We start from the raw sequence: 24,531 nt of genomic DNA, 5'->3' as shown, positions 1-24,531 counted from the left end.
GAGAAATGCATTCTCAAGAATAATATGAGAGAAAGGCATCAGAATATTTGCCTGCTTAAAATTTCCCATTGTCTTCTAAGGAGCAAATGCTTTGGTGTATATTTTGTTTAGCTGGATTCTTTTGCTATGATGGTCTGTCTACACTGACTAAATTCTTGTACTAATGGCTCCACGATGCTGCATTTAAAGATTATAATACATTTATAGCCCACTAATAAAAAAAAAAAAGCTGTACAAAAGCCAGGTATTAGCTATTATTAAATAAAAATAATTTACAGCTTACCACAGTCACAATGAATGAGACTGACTCACTCATGGGCTTTAGGACATTTTTTCTAGTTTTTGCTTTATGAGACTGTACATGAAGGATGTTAGCTCAGTTGGAGATTTTCTCTTTTACTCTATGCCAAGGTTTTCAGAAGTGACTAATGACTTTGGGTGCCTAACTGGAAACATTGTAATAACGCCTGAATTTCAGAATGGCTGAGCACCCATCATCTGAAATTTAAGTCCTTTTATGGTCGTTTAAATTCAGCTCTCAGGACCGAGATCCTCTAATTCATCAGTAACTCTTGAAAAGCTTGGAAGTTACAGAAATATATTAAAAACTTTAATATGCAATTTCCTCCTTAAAAGCCTCCCCATACCCAATTTTCCATGTCCCAACATGTGTGGAATTAGAAAAAAAAAGAAATTGGCAATTATTGAATGCAATATGCTTTGATTTTATGATAAAGAAAACATTGTGTTCATTTCCTTACTACAGTGTGGTAGCCCTGCTTTTCTGATAAATAGTAATATCCATAACCTTGTTTTTAAAGAGCATTACGCCAGTTTTCTAGATCCTCAGCATAAATCAGTGAAGTGGTTGTGGGAATTCAGCCTGCGTTTTGGAAAGGTAGACACAACTCTGTTGTCTTTATGTAGGGAGGAATGATTCACGGGACGTAGCAAGCACAAAAGGCTTGGGATACGTGGGGATGAAAGTCCCATGCAAGCTGACAATACTCTGTATTTCACAGACTTTCTGGTGCCGTGCTGCCACAACCCACAGTTATGTAGTGGACAGGTATCACCTTTCACTAACATTATCTTTGCAGATACCAAGTCAGATCTTTCTTTGATATCCACTGGTGCAAACTACCACCAGTTAAATTATGCCATTTGACTCCAGGTGGGCTTAGTATTTCATTGCTCACTGGGAGGTGAAGCCTTCCCTTAGATCACTGGAGAGCTCTGGCTGATTATCTCATAAAAATCAGCTATTGCATCAGGCACAGAATAGGAGGAAGTTAGTCTCTTAAATGAATTGTAGCTGGAAGCTTTTACTCTGTCTGGCCAGGCTGTTACCCACAGCTTAGATTAGATCTGATCTTTTTATGCTTCCCTACAGGTTTGCTTTGATTGTCTCCCCATTTGCCAATAAACACTGTAAGAGACCACTGGGCAATTACCGAGGAAGTCCCTGGGAACTGTTCCCAGCAAGTCTGATCCGAGGCATGCAGGGTATAAGGCACTTGCCCAGGATCACATGTTCCCAGATACACGGGACACGCGGATGGCCGTTCCCAGAAGTGGATGCCAAGAAGCAAGCTAGCGAGGGGCATGGGAACAGCCCGGTGACCGCAGCCAACGGCAGCGGTGGGAGACTGAGGGCTGTAGCGGGACTGTGAGAACTGAAGCAGCGTGTTTGGTTTTGAAGTGAGAAACCCAAATGCTTGTCTAAAGCACACTGGGCGTCACTGAGCACCCAGTTTTAGAGTGACAGTGCTACACAGAGGTGTTGTGAATCCTTTATCTCTGCCTGACTGACCGTTTCATCACCTGGATGGCCCTGAACATTTAGCTCCAGGTAAGGACAGAAGAGTAAGTTTATCTTGGCATCTTCTACTCTCTTTTTATTACAGGGTTGTAGCATCTGTTATTTCCTCCAACTGTTTCTCCGTGTCTTACCTCTCTGAGCCTGGACCATAATCCTACACTCGATCCTGTACTGGCTCCTTACCTTCCCAGTCTCTGTCTTTGCATCACCTGACCGTGTCCTCTGCCTGACTTTGGCCGGGTGACCCACTGGCTCTGTGGAGGCCACAGCAGAGCCCGCAGCCCCTTGCACCTTTTATTGGAACTGTTTATTTTATTTCTTCTTGTTCAGATGAGCATATTCCACTCTGCAGTATTGAAATCCAGAAAGACACATGGGAATCCCCCAGTGTGCAACCCCAGCCATGGCTAGGATCTCCAGGACCTTGCTACCTACATCCATCCATCCTGTTGGACAGGATTCATTCCTCTCCTCCTGGCTGTGAGGCTGCTGAGCCCCAGGCCTACTCAGGCACAAAGTCCGGCCAAGAGCAGCCAGACCTGTTGTGCAGCGAGGGCTGCACCATCCGTACTTGCAGCATGACAGCCTCTTTTCTGCTGTTCTGCATCCTCTGAATTGCCAGCCTGGCAGCCAAACTCAGCAAGGCAGACACCATGGTGCTGAGGCAGCCTAACACCACTTGCCCCTGCATTACTCCTTCTTCTCCCTCTCCCTTTGCACGATGTGATGTGCTGGAAGGGTTGCAGGAAAGGAAATGGAAGAGGAGGGGGGGAAACCTCCTGGCTGCCTGGCCACCCTTCAGCTGATGATGAGCAGCTTGTCCTCCTAGACTTACCCAGCTACCTACACACTTCTGTTCATGGTACGTATGGCATTGTCCTTCAGCTAAAATATGTGACTTCTGTTTTAATAAGAGCAGAATAGGAAGACATGTATGTCAGACGTCAAAGAGCTTGGGACTTATGAGTTTTGCAGGTATAAAATGGAGCAGATTTTTTTTTTTTTAATGAGTCTAAGAGTTTGAGCAACAGCATTGCACCGGGGAGAATAAAATCCACTCTACTTGTACTCAGGCAAATGTACATTATACTGAGTTAGTGTCCGGACTGGGTAGAAAAGGGAGGGAAATGAACTCCACAGAGAGGGTTTGAGAGATGACACTGGAGGCATAACCACACCAGCAATCTGTTGCCTGGCTCATCACCAGGGAATGAAGTTTACCCCACTTATAAGGAAATGAACAGGGCCCTGGAGGTGTTTCTGAAGAATGAGACACTGTCATCTGCACTAAGCATGGCTCGATATGACCTCTAAACCTCCAAGGCCACATCTTCTGCTTGTAAGGAAGCAGAGCCTGCCCTGGCAGGGCGGTGTCTGTAAACGCCATGCTGCTACAGCCCCACCGGCAGCACCCAGGGCAGCAAAGTCCCCCAGCAGAGGCGCAGCTGAAGGGTAAGTGCCTGCCACCCCAACCATGTCCCCTCCGGTACCACTTCTGCTGGCAGAGTGATTTTGGTAGCATTTCTGAATTTTCCTGTTCCTAGCAGACTCAGCTCTGGGAGCTGAACTTCTTGTTGTAGACTGAGACTCACAGAAGATGTTTTCATATTTACTTGGCTACTGGTTTTACACGAGTGCCTGTATCTCTCAATGCTGCGTACAGCGTTGCTCGTGTCTTTATGGCATAGGGCCACCCTAAGGGTTTTCCTACAATAAAAATTCAGGGAAATTTCAGTCTCCCTACCTGTCACTTCCCTGTGCCTTCAGCAGTCTTTTCCATCCGTGTGAAAAGCTGGTGAAGTAGCTGCTTGCCAAGTTGGCTACTCGGCTGGGTGCTCTTCCTCCTCTCGCTGCCTTCGCCCGCAGCCCTGTGGAATGTCGCAGCTCCGGATTTTCTCCTTTCCGGAGCAGGGAGCAGGACGTGTCTGTGGGCTTGTGGGGGACTGGGGTTTTTCTCAGGTGATGCCGCAGTGGTGGGGACACAGCACGGCACAGCTCTGGAAGCAGAAATAAAGCGTGGCTTAGCCAAAACAGCCTAAAGAGCCTAATGGATACGTCAATGGGAAATGGTGTCCTAATGCCTCTCATTTCTCTTATAAATTTCAGTGTCAGTCATCAGATATGCCTGTATCTAGTATATAAGCCTCATTTTTTTTTTTCCTCCATAAAACGCACCTAAAATTGAAGTGTGTTTTACTCTGAAATTTTCTAGGAAGGTGTAACTGATATCAGGTCCTGGTGGCCTAAGGAGATACCAGCTTACTGCTGCCAGCACCACAACTACTGCGGCAGCAGCAAGGGCAGCAAACCTGGAGGTGGTGGATCGAATTGACCCTCCTTTGGGCCAACAAATACACAGATGTATCTTCGTCCCTGGACAATATGGGAAAGCCCAGCGAAGGTAAGAAATGTACTTTGTTCTCTTTGTAATACACTCTTTTTTCCTTCTCCGTCTGTCCAGCGGTGGCTGTGCTGTGCCGATGAGCAGCACAAGGGTGTCTGCCGGCCACCCCGCCGATATGACTTTTTTAAGAGGTCTCCCCCAGCTCCATCCTGTCCCAGCACAGCACTACCCCCTCCCTTCCAACACCGCTCTCGGGCACTCAGGCGCCTGTGCCTAATTGAGGCAGCGGCTGGTTTTAATATGAGGTCTGAACACTGTTTTGGTTTTTTTGGTTTTGTTTTTTTTTTTAGATCCTAAATTGCTTTCAAAGGGATGGTGCATCATGCTCCCCTCCAGCCCAGGAGCGGCGGGGACAGTCTTTGCAGCCTCCAGAAGATGGTGCCCTGCTGTTAGGAAACAATGCTGCGAGCAGCAGTCATTCCAGTTCACTGGCACAATGTCACACAAAACGCTTTGTGTCTGTCAGCACATTCCTGGAAGGTCACAGTGAATGATGAATGCTCCTGTGTAGGAGCTGAAGAGGTTTTTTTTTTTTTTTTCCATGAATTGCATCACTTGGCGGCCTCTTGGCTTCATTCATTTGACTCCTGTGGTTACAAACCTTTCCCAATTGTTGTGAGCCTGCTTCCTCCACAACCCCTCTGTGGCCAAAGCCGGATATTCATGACTGACTGGCCTGGGGAAGCTGGATAACTTCCAGCTACTTTCCACAGCAGAGTTGCTCACTTCCCTCCCCCCGAGGTCTGAAATATCCTGTGGTTCTGGTTAGCTTTCTCTCCGGATGCACATCAGCTAAAGCATATGCATCATCATGCGATACCCAAGGTTGTTTCAGCGCAGCTAATTGTGACAGAGGCTTTATTTAGATGCCGTGTATAAAAAGATGAGTAAAGCACTCCAATATGAAGTCAGAAGGATATTTGACTTGATCCTGAATGAAAAGCTGATTTTCACTGGCATGTAGCACTAGAGTTCTCCACTGAGCTTTGCACATATGTCTAAGATGTTTAAATAATTCCAATAAACTATGATGTCATCTTTGCAGCTCTGTTGCCATTTCCTATGATTTGGTTCATGATTTCTTTCCCCTCTGAGTTCCTAATTGCTCATGAAGCTTGTGCAATTGAATGGGGCTCTTCTATTTTTTCACGCTCCCTTCCCCCCATACAGAAAGCTCAGACCTGCTAGTTGTAACTGGGGAAAAACACCTACAGCCAAATTCAGTCTTACTTCTCAGTGGGAATTTACCAGCACCTGAGTAGCAGTATCACTTGGCACAACCCAGCCAGCCACACCGAAGGGTATTTTGTTGGTGTGGGGAGTGTCTGGATGGTGAGGAAGGTTCAGGAAAACCCGTGACCAGAGTGAAATTGAAAGAACACCTGCGTCTGCAAACAGTGTTCATGGGCCTGTCCAGAGCCTCGTGTGGGCACACGTCCTTCCCAAGGATGGAGACACATTCAATGGTCAGGGCAGGTTGACAGTCTCCAGTACGTCTGCTTTTGTTTGCACAAATGAGGTTCTGAGAAGGGGCTGCTGGGACCCCGAGAGTACATCTGTTGAGGTCTCATTCTCTGTCCCTGAAGCCATCTGGCTATGTCCGTACTGTTAAAGCCTCTTTGCCTTCAAAACAGGGTGGCTGCATCTAACTTGGCTAGTGAACAGTCCCTGGTCTAGTCCAGTCCCTGCACTGTGCAACCTCCCTAGCTGTGCCCAGGAACCGGTTGAAGGATGCTGGCTGGCCCAGGTTAGAAATGGTGGTGGCACTGCTGTGACCTTTCTGTGGTTCAGATGAGGGGGATCTGTGTTTGTGTCCTGGCTTTACTTAACTTGCTAGTATGGATGTGGCTGAACAGACTCCTGTAGGCTATACAGGGTTCACCTGTAGGACTGGGAATCTTCATTTTGCATAGAAGAAAAACATCCTTGGGCTGGAGAAACTGGATGGGAAACTGGTGAGAGGCGGAAGACGGAAAGTAAATTCTGGGTGAGAAAGAGAACAGTGTCTGGACTTCAGTAAAAGACTAAATAAAGCCAGAGAGAAATAAATTCAGAGGCCAAACGAGTCCTTAGGAGTCAAAGTCTGTGAACTAGAGTAGGAGATATTTTCCAGAAAGCTGCAAAGAAACACATGTTGCTGCCAGTTCATTGGCACATAGGAAGAAACTACTGAAACTTCAAGGGGGTTTTTCAGCAGCAACAGATAACGACATTTTGCAAAAGCTTTGGTGAAGACAAGCAAATTGCAAACTGCTATCCAATAATGGCTATATGTTGCAAAATGTGGGATGAAAGGAAAAGATCTGTGAAATTTGAGGACATTTCACGCTTTATATGTTTCCAGAGAATTCATCAGATCTTTCAAGTTGTCGCAGAAATGTCAGGAAGTGGAAAACCAGAGGTTTTGCACAACTTATGGGTAACTTTTTAAAGAAGTACTCAAGTCAGAGAAAGTAATTAAAACTTTTTTGGTTTTATTTTGATTTCATGAAGTCCCTTGGTGTTATTATTTCCCAGGTCTGCATTTACAGGCTCAGGTTTCTTTGCCACTTCCCTTTGTACAGACCAAGAGCTGTTCCATATACAGGCACGCAAATAGCATCAAAAACCTTCTTTGAGCAAAGGTCACTTCAGATCAAGTGAGCTCTTTGTCAGCATCACTAACAGCTTGGTAACAATATGTGGAAGCAGGTTTGCCAAGAGACCTAACAGGACTGAAGCCGCCTTTTTCTTTCCACTTCAGCATTTCTTGGTGTCACTAAAGGGAGTTGCTAGCAGGACCCTTATCCTGTGTATTGCTGTATCCATCCACAGTGGGTTGCCCTGTGTGCCACTTGTGAAAAACACAAGGAAGTACTGACGTCTGCAAGGTTTTGGATGAAGAGCTGGAGGCACGGCGTAGTGTGAAGCTAGGCCTGCAGCGCGTTGCAGAGGTGTGACAGCCACACAGACATGCCATAACCAGCTAGAACAGCCCAGCTGTGGCCATGCAGGCTTCACCAGGGCTGTACATGCTCATGAAGGATGCTGGGTTTGCAGTTGGTGGCTGTAAGTCCACTGCGTCTGCTTTTCATGGGTTGCCTATAGCTCTCTCCGTTGTGCCTACCTGAGGATAGGAGACCTTCAGATCTCCTTGCCACATAGGCACCATGCTCCCAGTACCTCTCTGGAGGAGCTGCCACATGTACAAAGACCAGTAAGAAGGACAATGGTGCTGTCTGCACCTGTCTCCAAGGGCTTTCACAGAGATATTTGTATAATTACTCAGTGATAAGGACTGGAGCTCATCTGACTGCATGGGAGAAGAAAGCTTCCCAAATCTCCCTTTAATGTCTGTCCAAGAGCAAACCTCAGTGTGCCCTGCTGCAGCCAGAACAGCCTGTAACAGAGAAGATAAGGAAAAGCAGCCTCCTATCATTCTCAGTGCAACACAGCTTGAGTACTCATGAGTCACAGTTTGCTCTCAGCCCTGACTGAAGGAAAATGCCTGCTGACATGTCAAAGGAACTTCAGAAAAGTAAGTAAGAGCTCTAAGGATCTTCTCAAAGTATTCTGACATGCACACCACACCATCTGAACCTGAAGAACAGCAAAACTGCTACGCAGCATCAGTAGAGTGACACCAGTATGTACTCATCATTGGGATGGAGGGAAGGAAGGGATTTAGCACATGCACACACATATGAGGAAAAAGAATTAGAACTTCCAAAGTTCTTCAAAGAAGGTGATTTGCTGTGCACTCTGAGGTTTGACCCATGCAAATAAAAACCTCCTACATATTTTGTCCTCTGCAAACGGCACTTACATACCAAGGTGCTGAGCGCTTACAGTTATTTGAGAGTGAGACCTCAGCTCCCGTAGCAGTTCAGCTGGAGTTTCCCTGGCTGTCATGATCCACAGCGGCAGCAGAGCTACCTTGGAAAGACAGCATGTCTTTCTCTGCCATGGCCCATAACTGGCGCTGGCAGAGGAAGGCAGCACCATGGCTGTGTCCTCGGCTTCTTGCCCTGCTGTGCCGGCGGGGATGGAGGAGGGCGAGGATGAACCTCCTCCACACGTGAGATGGCTTGCTCCTGGGTGGTGCAGGACTCCTGTGTCCTGGCTCCCTTGTGTGTGTGCCACAGACTTTATTTCAATTTTGTTCTTCTGGGGCCCCTGAGAGGGAAAGGCCAGCATACTGTGGGACGGATGTGACAACTATCAAAAGACGATTCTCAATTACCAGTACCACAAGTCTAGGCAAATTCAGCATTGAAGTCAACAGGGATCTTTTTAATGGCTTCAGCTGGGCTTGGATTCTTACTCTAATTGCGTACCTACGCAGGGTTTGAAGATTGGGATTCATCCACCTAAATGTAGGCATTTGATGAAGGTGGCTCAGGTAGATCAGTACAAAGAGACAGATGTAGTCAGACAGCAGGTCAGGCTATGCAACTGAGCCCATCCTACACCATTAACGGCTAAGAGTCATTAGAGAGATTAATCTTGTAACTTGGTGCCTTGAATAGTGCCCAAACTTAGTGGGAAGAACAGGTTGAAGCACCTAAGTGGGACTATTATTGCATGTTTCCTTACTTATGCAAGACTAAGATTAGGGTGGAAATGTGCACATGTTGCTGGGTCTGATTGAGGGGTGAAGAAAGAAGATAATAAATTAGAAAATGAAAATTAAAATAAACTTTTATTTTTATGCTTTATCCTAATGTAGCTAGAATGTTAAGAATTTATCACCTGAGATATAAGACTTAATCATTACTAAACCCTTTGGCAATTGTTTTAATAACATTAATCAAGATGAGCTCATTTAGTGCTAATGGGGGTGTTTTAAGTACTTTTATAGGATTTTCATTGAAATTCAGAATTAAATAATTGGGCCATTATTCTAAAGTGTTTTCGTCATCCCTCAGGGAAGTCCCAGTTTCTTGGTTTTCATCTGCTTGGTTTTATTTCCTCTCAAGCATTAACTCTGATTGCCCTTGACAATTTTGGAGCACCCCCTCCCAGTTATTAATTTGAGTCTCTTCTGGGCAGTCTGAGGTTGGTTGCCCCTGCTAATCTATTTTGTCAATGCAGTCATGGACAGGAAAGATTTAAAATATCACTAAATGTGATGTGGTGATGGACGATGAGACAGGAAGGATGGTGATTGCCATTGGCTAAAGGCTCTAGTGAGTTAAGTTCTTTCCAACACCCAGACTGGATGAGCAGTTGGTTAACTAATTGCCCAATGCTGCATATAATATTACCTTAAGCATCCTTAGTTCTTATTAGGGGCTGTGGTCTTTGCAATCTGGAATGCGTTAGCACTTGCTGCAGGTGTTACGGAAGGAAGGCAAGGGGTTATGGACTTAAGTCAGTTGCCTGAGTTTATGTTCTCAATGCCAGCTGATATGCCAAAAAGTGTCTGAAACATCCCCGTAACTATGGCAGGTGTAACGCAGGACATACAGTAGACCTTTGCCTCTCTTGAAAAGCAGTTACATGCCATGAGTGGTGCCCTGGGTGTCTGAAATGACACTAAATGTTTTGGGCAGCTGTATTGAGCCCTATGGCTGGGAATCCGTTTGAGATTAAGACACCACATGCCCATGTATACCCATCTACACATAAATTAGGTATCTAGTCTCCCGTTATAGTCAGTGGAGATCTAGTTAATGCAGTCACTGAAACCCAGCGAGTGATTTGGCTGCTTAGGCACTATCTGTCTACAATTGGACAAGTTGATTCACCCTCCAGAGTTGGGTGACTGTATTGAGTAGATCTCTGCTAATACAGTGCAAACTTGGATGCCTCAGGCTCAATTCAGCTGACTAAACTTTGATGTCTAGTGCCATGGTAGATGCTCTAGAGTCTCCTGGCTGGCCTCCAGCTGCATCTTCAGAAGAAGATGCAGCTCTGCCAGTCATCTCTGCCAGTCCAATGCAGATGTCTCAGACATCCTATGACACCTAAAAAAATTTCAAGAAGGCTACATGTGGGCACCAAAGCACTGCCTTTTGTCACAGATCATAGGATACAATACATTAAGTCACTTCAATACAAATGCTAAAATTCTCTGAATCATTCATATAATGATATGTCCATTTAGATGATAGTCATATTAGAAGGTTTTATTTAATCTGGTAGGAAAGCCTGTATCAGTCATTCCTAGTTTTGATAATCACAGGAGACATTGCCATTTTAAACTCACCCCAGTGAATTGTCAGGTCATATTCTACCAGCATGCTTGGTAATTCACATGCCTAAGCCTGAAGAATGACAGCAAAAGTTAACTGTAAAACATTTAAATTTGAAATAATGCATATTTTTTTATATTCAGCCACCTTTATGACTGTGGTTTTCTATTTTTTTCTCAGAATAACTGGAAGCTTCTAATCTCTTACTCCATTATGGTGATACAAAATAGTACAGGCTGGTAGATATATAAGTATGAGGGGGAAAAAAGGAGGAAGAACGTATTTTCACTTTATATCTTGTCTGGAAAATAAGCTCTGAAAATTTATTTGAAAAGATTATCCTCAGTGCAAAGATCTTTACTCAGATCATTGTATCAAGCACAATGAACAACGTACATTACATACAGTAAAACTTCAGCTTCATAAATGCCATTTTCCAAGGCTTTATGTGATAATGAAGATTACATTTTGTAACCAAAGTGTGCATATCTTGCAGCTTGTATGTTTTGTTTGGTTTCAACTGTTGGCAAATTCCTCAACATCTCAGGTAGATAGATTTAACAATTCCTATTTTTTTATTCACAGAAGGAAGTTGAACTATTACACTGAGCAACTAATATGACTGAGAATAGTTATTTTCAGGATAGCTTAATCATTGGGTAGGATTGTTAGGATGTCATATTTTTACTGTGTGATGGAAGCATCTCTATTTTTGTGTGCTTTGTGTTCCCACGGATGGGTCTCAGGTTTTGCAGCACGCATTGAACGTGGCTTATGGCCATGCCAAATATATAATGAGTGCAGGATCCAAGTAAAAATATATGACATGTATCCTGTTTACACTTACACAATTATAATAATTCAATCCTCTACACCAGAATGATGCAACAGGGTTTCCATTTTAGGAGGTTAAACTCTGCCCACATGTGTGACGTATGACCTTGTTATTATTGAGCATCCTACAGTTGCAGGCTGTGGCTGACAGACACTTACATACCTCCACTACAGCTGCATGTTACCAGTCCAACAACACTTACTGCATCCAGTCCCTGAAATTACTTACTCAGACCTTCCAAAGGTCTAACTCGATTCGAGCTTCAGCTAAGCCAGAACTGAGTGAGAATTTCAACATTCCAGTTACGGCAGGTAACTGATGCAAAAAATGAAGCTGAAAGATTGACACCTCTTGTGATTTTAAATCATGGCAGTATTGCACTAAACAACAGTCAAAATAGCCATAAAGAACCGTGTCTTGAGAGGCCAATTTTTCATGACTAACCCTGTGGGTTAGAGCAGAGGAAAAGCAGCTTGATTAATTGTAACATTTGTTTTCATCTAATAGATTCATAGATTTCAAGGCCAAAAGGGAGCACTCTGATTATCTAGTCTGACCTCATGCAGAACAGAGGCCATGGAGCTTCACCCCGTGATTCCTGCACAGACTGAGTGGTTCTTCCCTGGTCCATAAGGAAACTCTCCAGCCAGCTATATGGGTGAGCATTACCTCATGCAATATACTGGGCTGTATCCTGAGCTCATTTTACCAGCTTGTAAATCCTGAGGAGTTTCACTTGGCAGCTCAGGGTTTACATGGATGAAAGTGAAATCAGAATTTGGCTCACCTTTCCACACAATATGGTAGCCAGCGAAAAGTTTTCTTTACTCCCCTGTATAAAACAGTGTAAGATACATATTTATGTATCTGCAGTACATTGCTTTATCCTGAAGTGTAGTGTTTAGACTGAATTGGTGACGTTGAGGTAACTGGCCTCTTTGGTCCGATCATGAACTTTGGATTTGGTTAGCTGACAAGGAAGACTTTTCAATGCTTTTATTGCAGTTTATAGGTGTGTTTGACCTTCTGCTTTGTACACATCAGATTTCATCCCTAGTATCCGCACTGGATCCAACACTTCTCATGTCATCAGAGCAAATCCTCCAAAAGATTTAATTTAAGAATCCAGCATAGCATTAAGCAGCTCTTTTCAAGCACTTTCAGAAGCTATGTGCCTACCTCCAGAGAGGAAAAAAGTGAAAAGAATGACATTACAGACTGAAAATCCCCGGGTGTAGTCAAATTACATATTTATCCTTATTGTTAAAAGCAAAACCAGCATATTTTAAACACAGCTCAATCTAATGTGACAAGAAATGAAACAATTCAAGTACAGTCACTATTCAAGGTAATATTCTGCTGCTCAGAAATATTCTGCATCTGTGCATCTAATTATAGGTAAATAGCAGAAAAATACTGTTATATGATAGTCAATGGAGAAAAAAGGGGCTAGGACAGCTATGTGTGTCAATCAGGTTACTAGGTTTTCTGGGTTTCTGCCAGCCAAACTTTTCAAGGCCTATATTTGGCTGAGACTGCCTGGTTTCTCTGAGATGCACAATTTTTTGCACCCATGATCTGTATGTTCTGCATTGTGTCACAGTCTTTTTCAGAAGACAAGGACATAGTTCCTTTAAGCCCTAAGTGTAAAGTGAATATATGAAAATGATCCATGATGCTATTATACTAACCACACTTCCCAAGTGATACTTTCTAATATCAGAAAAATTTGTTGCCATGGTGACTGGCCTGACCTGAAACAGTTCAGCTGATGCTGAGCTTCCTTTCCCTTCCCCAAAAAAGGAACGAAATATAATCCTTCGGAAAGGCAATTCTTCTTTTGATTAGGTAACGGCAATCTCTCACGACCTGTTGTTGATGCCGTATCGGCTTATTAACTCTCCATTCTCAGTTAGCAGAAATGGAGAGTTTAAAGAAAAGTGGGCTTGAAAGTGGGCTCCAATTTTAACTGAAAATTATCCTTGTGAAAGGATGCTGTGACCACCCATCTCAGGACACCATCTAATTTAGCCTCTTCTGAATGGAAGTGGAGAGTTCAAATGTGCCATTAAAAATGCAAGAATTCCAGTAGTGGGTGAATATAGCATTACCTGCCCACAGGTAAGGTGGACAGTGGCATATTAAAACTTCCTTTGATCCTTAGCAACTTAGTTAATTGGCCTCATCATTAACATGTATCTTACTTTAATTCTCTATTGGATCAACAGGTGATCTTCTCATGATCCTGAAGAGATGAATTTTTTTGTTGAAAATTTTCTGTTCTTTGAAAGGGATGCTGAGAAGAAGGAAATGTCAAAGAGTGACATCCCTCTGCAGCTCCAGCTGCATGCTGGGACATGTTGCATTAATGGTTAAACAAGGGCTGAAATCCACAAAAGGTCACAGTCTCCTAAGAAAGGACTCAGATGGCTTATCAGTGTTTAAAGACCAAGAAAGCAAATCACAAGGCCCATACTCAGCATGAACTATGCCTTCACTGGTTAAGTTTTCTAGGCATCTAAGGAAAGGCTCCAACTGTTTTGTGTGATCCAGCTTGCCTAAGGTGCATGCCTGGGTTTCCTAAGGGCAGTAAATTGAAGAAGCTTATGTACATAACCTGGAGGTGAGGGCAGCCTGTCTTTAAAAAGTAGACCAGGCTTCTTCCCAGATACCTCAGACTTCCTGTATTTCTCAGAATTTTTTTTAATAACCTCAGTTCAGGGGTGTGGGCTGTAGTCCAGGAGTGGAGTTTGGGAGAAGGAGTTTGGGACCCTCCTTGTCAGCCCCTCCAGAATGAAGCAGCCTTGGCCATTTTAAATCAACAAGGATATTGAACCCTTTTCCCTTACGCCTCCAGTAATAAGTCATCCTTCCCATACTAGCATCCTCTTCCTCCTGGCTGAGTGCTTTCACCACCATGCTCCAGACTTAGACTTCCCCTTGCTTCTTTTTATTTTGGGCCCAGGGCTTTTGCAGGTCTTCTGCACTTAAGGTTCAAATGATGTTTTTACTTTCTGACTGGGTTTCAGTCTGTGAATCTTGGTCTTGCACAGGGGGCCTGTGCTTTGGAGACAGACATACTGGCATTTGCTGGTGTGCCTTTTATGCAACAATTCATCCAGTGTGTGGACCTCCAGGTATGAACAGGGAAATAAGGGACTGAATGCAGCATAGTTCAGCTCAAAGAGACGTGGGGAAGTGTCCCCACGTCTCTTTGTGGGATATGGGGTATACTAATGGCAGGAGAAGCAACTAACTTGCTCTGCATTCTTGGCATGTCATCTCGTCTTTCTAAGGTCTCCTTTCACCAACAATGAGAGGAGAGGATTCATTAAGAGCTTCTCAGAATATTTCCACTGAAACAATGCCTGAGTAGAAAATCAGATTCTTAGCTAGTCGACCAAAGAAATTGATGAAGAACTTCCATATTGCTCTAATTTTTCCCCTTTTTAGTTGGAAAAAATATAAAGTAGAATTGTTTGGCTTTCAGCCATATTTAGCTTACAAGATCTTTGCTTTGCTAGTGCTTTTTTCAGGAAAAGATCATTCTGGGCACCAATATTTATATAAGACATTTCAGCAACTAGTGACGAAAGATGATCTTGAAGTGCAACAAGCAGTGGTGTTATAACTGGGGACACCAGCAAGGCAGGGTTTGTAGGGAGAATAACGTCTTTCACTATATCAACTTATATAACTGGGGGGAAAAAATGAGCATGCAAGCCCTTCCTCTTAAGCCCTTCACTAACTTGACTTCCAGAAAGGCCCTCGCTAGTAATAAAGGACAAAGAAATATGTCTTTAACTTCTCCAGAATTGGTCTCCAGAGTCTGTAATTTCTCTCTTTCACACACACATACACACACAAACAAGTTTAAAAACCACTTATCTTGCACAGCTCTGCATCTGCCAAATACCATGTTCTCTGAAAGGTTACAAAGAAACATGGGATTCCTCTTACTTCAACAAACTAACTGACTTTGACAGCTAAATTTCCCCTTAAATATGTTTAGAACTTCCTTTATATAGAAGTGTGAGTCATTCTGACAGGCTTAATTTGTACTGAAAAATGAATGTGTTAAACTTATTAGCCATTCAGGATAGAAAGACTGTAAACAGTAGATTGATGACATTTGCACTTCGTGTACTATACACTATGTACCTACAAAGAGAAAATAGAAGAGTTGGTGAAAGGCATGCTGAAGATTTGATAGAAATTGTATCCTGATCCCTTTCTGCTCTTGACTTGATCTTCCCTTGTTATTTCATTTTCTCTAATGAGGAGAATATGTATGAAAAGATGGCCCTTTTTTAACTGCATCGTATTTATGGCAAGGTATGCATATTTCCAGCAGAACTAAACAGCTAAGAACAAGTATTGCAGTTTGCTGGAGTTAATAAAACACTGCATGATAGACCAAAAAATCTGTTTGAATTGAAGACCCATGAATTGATACTTAAGATGTTGAAGTTCATACCTTTGTTTAGCAGCCTTGAGGATATCTGGGTCTGAACTTCTCTGCCTTGGTTTCTGTGCTAAAAGCATGCCTGACTTGTAAATAAGAGTGAGTGGAAGGGAGGGGGTAGTCACAAACTTGTGTGATTTACTTGGGAAATCTCTCAACCTCTCTTTCTTCTCAGTAGTAAGAAAAGCTTTCCGGAAGGTGATTCAGAGGTGAAGCCTGACTAGGATGCTCTTAAGCCACCTTTAGTATTGTCAGATGACCTCAGGGTGTGAGCTGACATCTGAGCCCAATCTGCACATGCCTCTGCGTCGACTTGTTTGGGGAGAGCTGGCAGGTTATCCAGGCAGAGAAACTCAGGCAGGAGAGTTCACGAGCTTTCTCCAAGCTCTGAGCCTACTGTCCATACAGTTGCATCAGGCACGTGGGTCTCAAGAATTGCTATGAAGGGTCATACAGATCTCATCTCAGAGTATGTAAGTAAGTCAGCTTTTTCCTTTGAATAGTCTTCTGGATGAATGCCTCTCCCTCTGTAGGAATACATAAAACTGGCAAGTTACATTAGGATGAATAATGGTAGGAATAACTCCTCTGTCCCCTTCATAATCAAAGAGTGGACAAAATCATACAGTGTGAGAACACTCACTTGCTTATTGTGCTATGATCTTGGCTTTCTTTATGAACTGGCTGACGGGACTTTGGATCCAAATCAGCCTCTGTCTCAGTACGTCAGGCACAGGGTGGGACAGTCTCTAAATTAGAGACATTTTAAGGGTTTGCTTAGAAATCATAACTTTGTCACTGATACTTGAAAAATCTTTGTAGCTCATCAAATCCAGTGAGTGTATCTGTAGTCAGGAAGGAAATGTCTGCTGAGGTTACTTTCTCTTGCTATCCAGACACTCTGCATCTCTCTGGAGTGTATCATGAGTGTGGAAGAGAAGATAATGAGAATGCAGAATCCTTGTCAAATAATAACCCAGGAGAACAAAAGAGGATTAGAGGTGTATGAAACTGAACACTCATCTGATCTGAATGTGCCAGTTCTATGAAACCTTGCACAGCTGACAGCTTTGGTGTGATGTACTCTGCAGAGAACTTTGTTTTTCTTCCTTTGCAGAGAAATTTTCTGCTGGGAATCTATTGCATTATTATCATCCACAGCGAATGTTTGCAGCCCAATGTAATGGATAATGAAAACATGTGACTCATTTGGGGCATTTTAACCAGTGTATGTGTCTGTCTGTGTGTGTTTGTGTATGCTTTGCATAATAAACCTACCCTGTTTTGAATGTTTGTAGCATCAGAACTGTTCCATGGGTTATGCATCACATTCGCCACCAGATCAGACTGCAGATCTCCAAATTCCTCAAGGATTAGGACTCCTGTAAAAGAACACATCAGAAAAAGATGCAATTGTATACCCAGAGCCAGGACAAGGAAAGCAAGTATGTATAAAAGTACAAATTGAAGATAATCTGGGTTGTTTGGGTACCTTTTTGTTTGGATATCTTTTTGGATAGGACTGCAGTAAATTAGTAGTTTCAGATTTTTGACTATAGTGAATCCAAAAAGATAAATCCAAGTTAATCTCTGTGGTCTTGTTGCCCTGGGATTATAAAGCCAATTCTATGTGGTGCAGTCTAAGCTAGGTACTAGAAAACAAAATGAAACAAAAAACTCCCACCCAACAGCTTACAACTCTTAAAAGAACATTTCCAGGGTTGCAGATGCAAGGATTTAAAAATTATCAAAATACCAGATTAATGTTGTCTGTGATTTTTCATTCACTTTCTTAGGTTACAGTTTTGAATTAAATAATCACATATGATTTCTCCCACTCTGCCAGGGGCATGAATCAGAATTGTGCTGTGAAGGCATCTGTTGTCTGTTAAGTCCCCTGACTCATTTGTTGCACAAGTTGGAAGATGTGACATGAATGAGGCGGGGGACAGCAGGGAGAAAGCGGTTTGCCTGGTGGCTGGGGTAGATGAATGTCACTCAAGAGAACTGGATTTCATCCCTGCCTCTGACACAAAGACCGTATGAGGAGCTGTGCAAATAATTTAAACCAGGTTTGTTATTTCCAGTTATGAACAAGTGGAAATTACACTCTGATCTTCCTATTGCCCAGGTATGTATTTCAATTCCTTCATGGATCTTCCCGTTACAACCAAATGCTTTCTGGCCCTCCTGCTTTGTCCTTGCTCTGGCAAGCCCACTAGGGAGCTGGGTCCCCTCACCCAGCAGGGACTGGGTAGGACCTTGGCAGTTACCTTGCAGGCTCTGTGGCACTACCAGAGCTCTTGGGGCCTGGAAACAACTCAGGACAGGGCAGAAGTGTCCTAGGAGAGGTGGGGGTACAGGCCGTGCACTGCAACCGATGGAGGACCATCTAGCTCACTAGTCTCACGATGTTTTCCTCAGTTTTGAGAACCAAATAATATCAGATTTTGTTCACATTAAACATGTCGGAGCCGACCTCCTCTCGCTAGAAATTTCCTTGTGCTGTTCCACACAGATGCCTCACTGCTCGTCAGCAGTACTGCAGCTAGCAGAGCTGGCTGCTTGATGTAAGAGGGATGCTGCAGATCTCGCACGTGTACACTAGCAGGGCATGGGACACGTAGTCAGGGAAAGGACTGAGCTGAAAGATTTTGGGCTTAGTTTGCAGCTCTGAGGAGGGTTATGTTCAGCTTTTCTGGCCCTTAAGCAGGACTCTTGGGCTGCGTGTTCTTGTTCCAGTCTTGTTCCAGTCTTGTTCCAGTCCCATCCCAGTCCCATGCCCATCTCTTCGCTAACCACCGCAGAAATCTCAGAAAGTCCAGGTATGCCCCATTTAGCAATTATCCTATTCTCCCTCTTTTCCTTTCCCAAAATTCCTTTTCCCTCACCGAATCTTCAGTCAGTCTTGGTCAGCCCTCAAACTTCTTCCTGTCAGCGTTATTCCTCTGCACTAGCACTCAGTCTCTGCCCATGGGGTCCTTGTCCCATCCATTGTGTGCTCCTGAGCACCGTTTCTTTGCAGCACACAGTCCCACCTCTTCCCTCAGCATGGCCTTGCCCGCTGCTTGGGCCTATGGCACACCTTGCTGTTCCCAGGATCTACGCCCTATTCCTCTTCCAGGTTGCCTAGTTTGCCGGGTCTTCCCTCTGTTTTAGTCCCAGTTTCTATTCTTTGAAGACATCTAGACCTAGTCTTCTCCTTCATAAAAATCCACCTTTTTCTACATAATTCCTTTTCCTCACTATCTTTGATCTACCTCTTCTCCTTGTCCAACAGGAGGTAGGTAGCTCCCTTCCCTGCGATGCTCAGTTTCAGCAGCGGATGGTCCGTGTGCAGGAGGGACCAGCTCTCTGGAGCCACATCCAGTGTCCAGGAACGCTCCAGCTCAGAGAATGTGGGAACAGCCATTACAGAGGAAAACTGATTTTATTCCTATAGCCCTATGCTGCAGAATACTTTTTTTAAAACTTTTGTTTTCCAGTGGCTGTGAAGCACGTACAATTCAGTCACATACAGAGCTTGTAAGGAGCAGGGACATGCTCAGTGAAGACAGACGGCTTGGGGATTTCAGCTATTAAACTCTGGCAAGTCTTTAGGAAGCATGTGTAAACTACTGCTTGTCAAAGACTTGTACATTTTTAGGATGTGGATGTATTTTGCAGGGAATAAGAATGAATAAATGAGGTTTATCCTTAACAAAAGCCTTGCTCTTCCTCCACACAGAGTTCCAAAGCTTTGCAACTACATTTTTTTAAACATTGTGTAGCAGTTGTTTTTATTTTTTCTTCTGCTTTTTGCTTTTGAAAAGGTCTTAGCAATTTTAAAAAAATAAGGTAGCATGAGAGATGACAAGTGTGAAATCTCAGAAAGTTTCTCCAAGCTGCAAATGAAAACATGGTTATACAATAAGAAATGTCAGGCAGCCTTAGCTGGGATGAAAGGATAAACACCAAGTTGAAGCACAAATGGACCTGTTAGGTATATCCATATCCACACGTTATTTAGCCAAAAATTTTCTTAGAAATGAACTAGATTATCTCTAGTCCTTGTACTCAAGTACCCCAACTAGGATGATATAGGCATGTAGATACAAAGCAAATACTTTTCCCCATCCTTCAGTGTCTTTTTTAGGAGTCAGATCCAGATTCCCTTGTTCACTGAGGAGTAAACCACCTTAAAAGGAATGGAAAAAGTGAATATATGGGATCCTGCTGGATTCACCACACTGCAGTGGTGGTTCGGAGCCTCTCAATGGCAATGCCTGGCTTTGTGCAAACTCATGGAGGAGTGGGGCTGCCTCTCCGGCACGTGCGGCTGAGTGCCGGGAAGCCACAAAAGGGGCCGTTCGCATCTGTCTGGCTGTGAAGCTCGTCTGAGAGCAGGAGGAGAGGAAGATCTCATAGCTCTACAGCTAAGTAATTTTTGTTATGGAAACTTATTTTTAATTTGTTCCATATGAATCTTGGGAAAATGAACCATTTGAGAAGTTTATAATAATTCTAGTCTAGATAAACAGCTCAATAAAGAATGGAAAATATGTATTTTGTCAGAAGGCACCACTAAAAAATGTTCACATATGGCAATGATTTCCTCAGTATTCAACAAAGGATTGGCTCAGGAGTCTTCTCCTGTAGATACAGATCAGATTTATCACTGCGGTAATGTCACCTGACTTGTACGATGTTTAAGCTGTGAGTCAGCAGGGCAGAGAGACGTAGTTCTCCAGCATGTAGAGTATTTATCCTGTTCTTTTCCACTCGCTGGCGCTGATTTTGTTTTTAACATTACTGAGGAGTGATTCTTCATAGTTAAGGTTACAAATGAGTTTGTCTTAGAAGTTTGTTTTGGCTTCTCCCTACGACCTACCCGGCCACGCCGCTGCAGCAGGACCTCGGAGCCGGTAATCTGAGCCGAGAACAAGATAATGCATCTTTACAAAATGTGAAGCAAGTGGAAGGTTTGCTGGATTACGGCTCTCAGAAAATGAAAGTGCTTCCACACCAGAAAAAGAAGTCCTCTCTGTTTTGCTGCTTTGTCCACCTTCTTCAAGAAATTAGCAGAGAAATGCATTACTTCTCTGTGGGACATTCTAGGTGTTTCCCCATTGTCCTAGAAAGAGAGCTCCTGTTTTACTCATCACAATTTAAGGACAGACAGTGGTTAGAATAGGAAAAAAATAATAAAGGATATATGTGTTAGCGTTAGCTCTTTGTAATGAGCTGAACAGACTGCGGATTTGAGTGCTTAATGTCTGTGGGGCAGTGATGTAGATTTAGATTCGCAATTTTTAATCTCAGCGAAGATGATGAGCTTAATAAAAAAATGTGACCCAACTAAATAAGACGTGTCAACCTGAGGCCACTGAAGTTGCAGACCCCCCTGTTCCGCCAGTGTGGCCCTGCGCGTGTTGTGCAGCTCCGTGCCCAGCATGGTCCCTGCTCGGCGCAGCCGGGAGCTGGCAGGGGAACCGGGCAGAGCAGCACCCAGGCCCCGTGGGGCCCGCTGCTGCCGGTCGGGGACCCCTAACGCCCTGTCAGCACCTGTCTGCTCCTGCAACATGCTCATGACAGCACTGCTATGCCCTTTCCAATAAACTACATTGTCAGGGTGAGGACGGCATACTGCCCTCCTCTACCCCATCCTTCTTCCCACACGGAGGGGAAAAGCCGCTTCTGTCTGAGACCTTGAGCTGCCTCAGCGCTGAGGAAGGTCTGGAGTTTAAAAGGGTTTAAATATCTCTCTCCTTTTCCTTTTATTTTTTTTTTTTTTTGGTATTTCCTTTCACCTAGCACTGCCTCTTAACAGGCAGTTTGAGAGGGCAGTTCTTTTGTGATGTACCAGTTTTTATAGAAAAACTTGGTAGGAATTGTGGGAGCCTAATGCAAGGACATAAATTCCATCCTGCATGTCATGTACGTAGAAATTGGGTGTTGTGGTACATGACATATAGGTAGGTTTTTACTGGATTTCTCTACCCGAGCAACAATGCAGAGCATCAAAATTCAGTTCAATGTTTAAATGCTTTTGGTTTAGTTTAGTATATTATTGTTACTAGCTGCAGCAATCTCAGTCTAGGCTTGCAAAGAGTAGGGTTCTCATATCCAAGGGTTGCTCAATCAGCACAACCCTTGCATCACCCACAACGCTTGCTCTGTTAGTCCAACTTACCTGGGACATGTCCCACTTACTAGGTGTTCAGTTCACAGACAGCCTGTGCATAAAATCATAGAGAAGTAGGGCTGAAAGGATCTCAGGAGATTGTATATTCCAGCTCCCCAGCCCTCAGTCACCAATGTCTGTTTGACTCTTGCGAGTTATTAGGGTAGCCTGCTCCTAAAGATGCCTCACAGCATTCCAAGGCAATCTATTACACCAGGTTCACCCTTTCTTTCTTTCTGCTTCTTTGCACTGTCATTATTTAAGCTCATTATGCTTTTTTTCTTTTCTACCCCTAGACACAGAGAAAAGAATACTCCTTTCATCTTTGCAGCTGCTTTTCTGTATCTGAACACTGTTGTTCTGCGGGTACTCATCCTTCTTTCCAGTTTATACAACTCCTTTTCTTTCATTCTTTCCTGGTAAGCCATATAGACTAGGTCAGACACATCCAGTCTGCTGAAGGTAGTAGATCTGAAGTAGGTCTGATGGAAAGCTTTGGAAGCTAGTCAAAAAGAAAATAACATGGCAACACCATTGCGATGGGATTAGCTGGACATTACTTAACCAGAAACCAACTTTGGTTGGTTAAATTTAACAGATTAATTGATTTCAAATGAGGCAGCACTACAGATTTTTAGCCCAGAAAATCCCACAGTAGGAGGGTTCCCTTTGCAGATGTGGGAAGTGGATACTAACATCAACATTAGAGCTGAAACCAGTATAGCCGGAACGTTATCACAAGACAGGCCATCTGAAGGCATGTGACTGGCTTAAAATAGTGAGCTTTAGAAATGAGGAAGCATTATTAACTACTTTTACTTGCCTTTGGTTTATGAGCCTGTAGGGGTAACATATTATAACATTTCCAAGTTTTCTCCTGGAAGCCTTTGCGAAAGAGACTGAAAACAGAGATACTTGGCTAATCACTTGGCTCTAGAAATAGAGGCTTTGGGAGAACACCAAATGTTGTAATTACATTACTAGAATAGGTGTCATAACATTTTGTTTCTTTCTGTGTGGAAAATGAGAGAACTGCAGTTGTTGACTAGTTCTTGGATAGGAAAAAGGTGATTCACACAGGAGCCCATATAGCCCTTTCTCAAACATCAAGCTTCATTATCCCTGCTCATCGCTGTGAGAGATTTCAGATTGTTGTGACAATCGTTTGACATGAAGAGAATTCAGATAGAGTCACATTGCAACTCCCTGTGCCATACATAGGGGGCCCAGGGGCACCTTAAAGATTTGCCTGGATATCAGGTCAGCAGAATCCAAGCTTAGCTGACACATCAGGTGGAAATGAATCGTCTGAAGAATGTTCAGGCTTATAATTAACTTTTACTAAGTTCACTGTGAGATGTGGGAACCATCAATAGTTAATACGCAAAATATCAGATAATCCTTAGGGAGAATTTATGGGCATATACACTGACATATCAGATTGCTGCAGCACTAACTCTAAAAGATGTTTTGCTTTCTATTGATTAGAATTTGGAGGAGGGAGAAATATTTAAACTCAAGATAGAGCTACAATTATGTGTGATGGATCTCAAAGTAGTTCAAATATTTACTTAATACATGATAATTTAAATGAATTAGACATTAGTTTACAATTGCAATCAAAATGTGTTTTCCCTAAGACTTTAGCTGTTCTAATGATTCTTTAAGTGTAAAGAAAAGCCTGCTGCTTGATTGAAACATGTCCAAAAGACATCACAGCTGACAGGAACTTGAATTGGTCTTCTGCATTCATTTCTGATAGCAGAGGCAACATAATCTGACAGCAGATGTTAAGCAGGCAACATTTCTCTTTTGCTCCTAAGAACAGCTGACAAGGATCTGTAGCCTAACTTAAAACAAACAAACAAACAAAACCACCACCAACAAAGTTGTCCAATTAAAATTGGATTACTTCTTCGGACAGAAATACCATTTAAAGAACAGTAGGGGCAATTAAAAGGTCCTGATTATTTGTAGAAGTGAGTACTTAACATATTTTTCATCGCTTGCCTGCTTTTAATGTTTCTGAGAGCACCGTTCTAATTTTCTTGTTTGACCATTCTGTTTAACTGTGGCAGACTGATCTACATTTCCTGAACGTAAGGAACTCTGACAATTTTTTTGCCTTTTAGGCAGGAATATATGATCCTTATTTGCCTCAAGAGCCTCCTGAACTGTTCTTTGAACTTGAGTACAGATCTCTTACTTATCTCTCAATTGTACAATGATTTCTTATTTACCCTCTGTAAAATGTGCCAGCTTCTAAAGGGGGGATTAAAACCTTTTACCCTGATACTGGTTTACCCAATAATCAGAGCAGCCTATGGCCTAATTGTTAGAGCTTTCAACTGTAAGCAGAGGATTTACCTTCATCTTAAGATATCTAAGTGTCTACACTGAGGTGTCTACTTGTGCTGGAAGTATCTAAACTCCAATGATAGTCAATGCAAAGGCAGTGTAGCCAGAGTAGCCTAAAGAGGAATTTAGATAACCAGCTACTAACTGCCTCCTGTAGGGTGCATTGAATCACTCCACTGGATGTACTAAGTAACTCTCTGGTGACTACAAAGGGAGCTTGGACACCTCCAGCAGACATCTACCTTTATTTAGGTGTCCTACCCTTGAGTAGAATCCCACCTGGAAGGTTCCAGTCTGTCTTTCAACTG

The 24,531-nt window shown here is 43.2% G+C and overlaps 1 long non-coding RNA gene across 2 annotated transcripts; it reads left to right on the top strand.

Moving 5' to 3' along the window:
- The first annotated feature begins 1,326 nt into the window (after positions 1–1,326).
- On the top strand, positions 1,327–20,991 carry LOC142408023 (uncharacterized). Of its 2 annotated transcripts, XR_012775129.1 has the most exons (8): positions 1,327–1,866; positions 2,153–2,684; positions 4,035–4,223; positions 11,745–11,895; positions 17,001–17,147; positions 17,549–17,833; positions 19,826–20,121; positions 20,542–20,991. It is a non-coding gene; the product is annotated as an uncharacterized LOC142408023 (long non-coding RNA). The 2 variants fall into 2 exon arrangements; XR_012775128.1 differs by having other exon boundaries at positions 19,826–20,991.
- Positions 20,992–24,531: the final 3,540 nt, after the last annotated feature.

This window comes from Mycteria americana, chromosome 3 (assembly GCF_035582795.1).
Source record: "Mycteria americana isolate JAX WOST 10 ecotype Jacksonville Zoo and Gardens chromosome 3, USCA_MyAme_1.0, whole genome shotgun sequence".
In the NCBI taxonomy this organism is placed as follows: Eukaryota; Metazoa; Chordata; class Aves; order Ciconiiformes; family Ciconiidae; genus Mycteria; species Mycteria americana.
The sequence above is the reverse complement of the archived record's forward strand: the minus strand, read 5'-3'. Positions and strand labels throughout refer to the sequence as shown.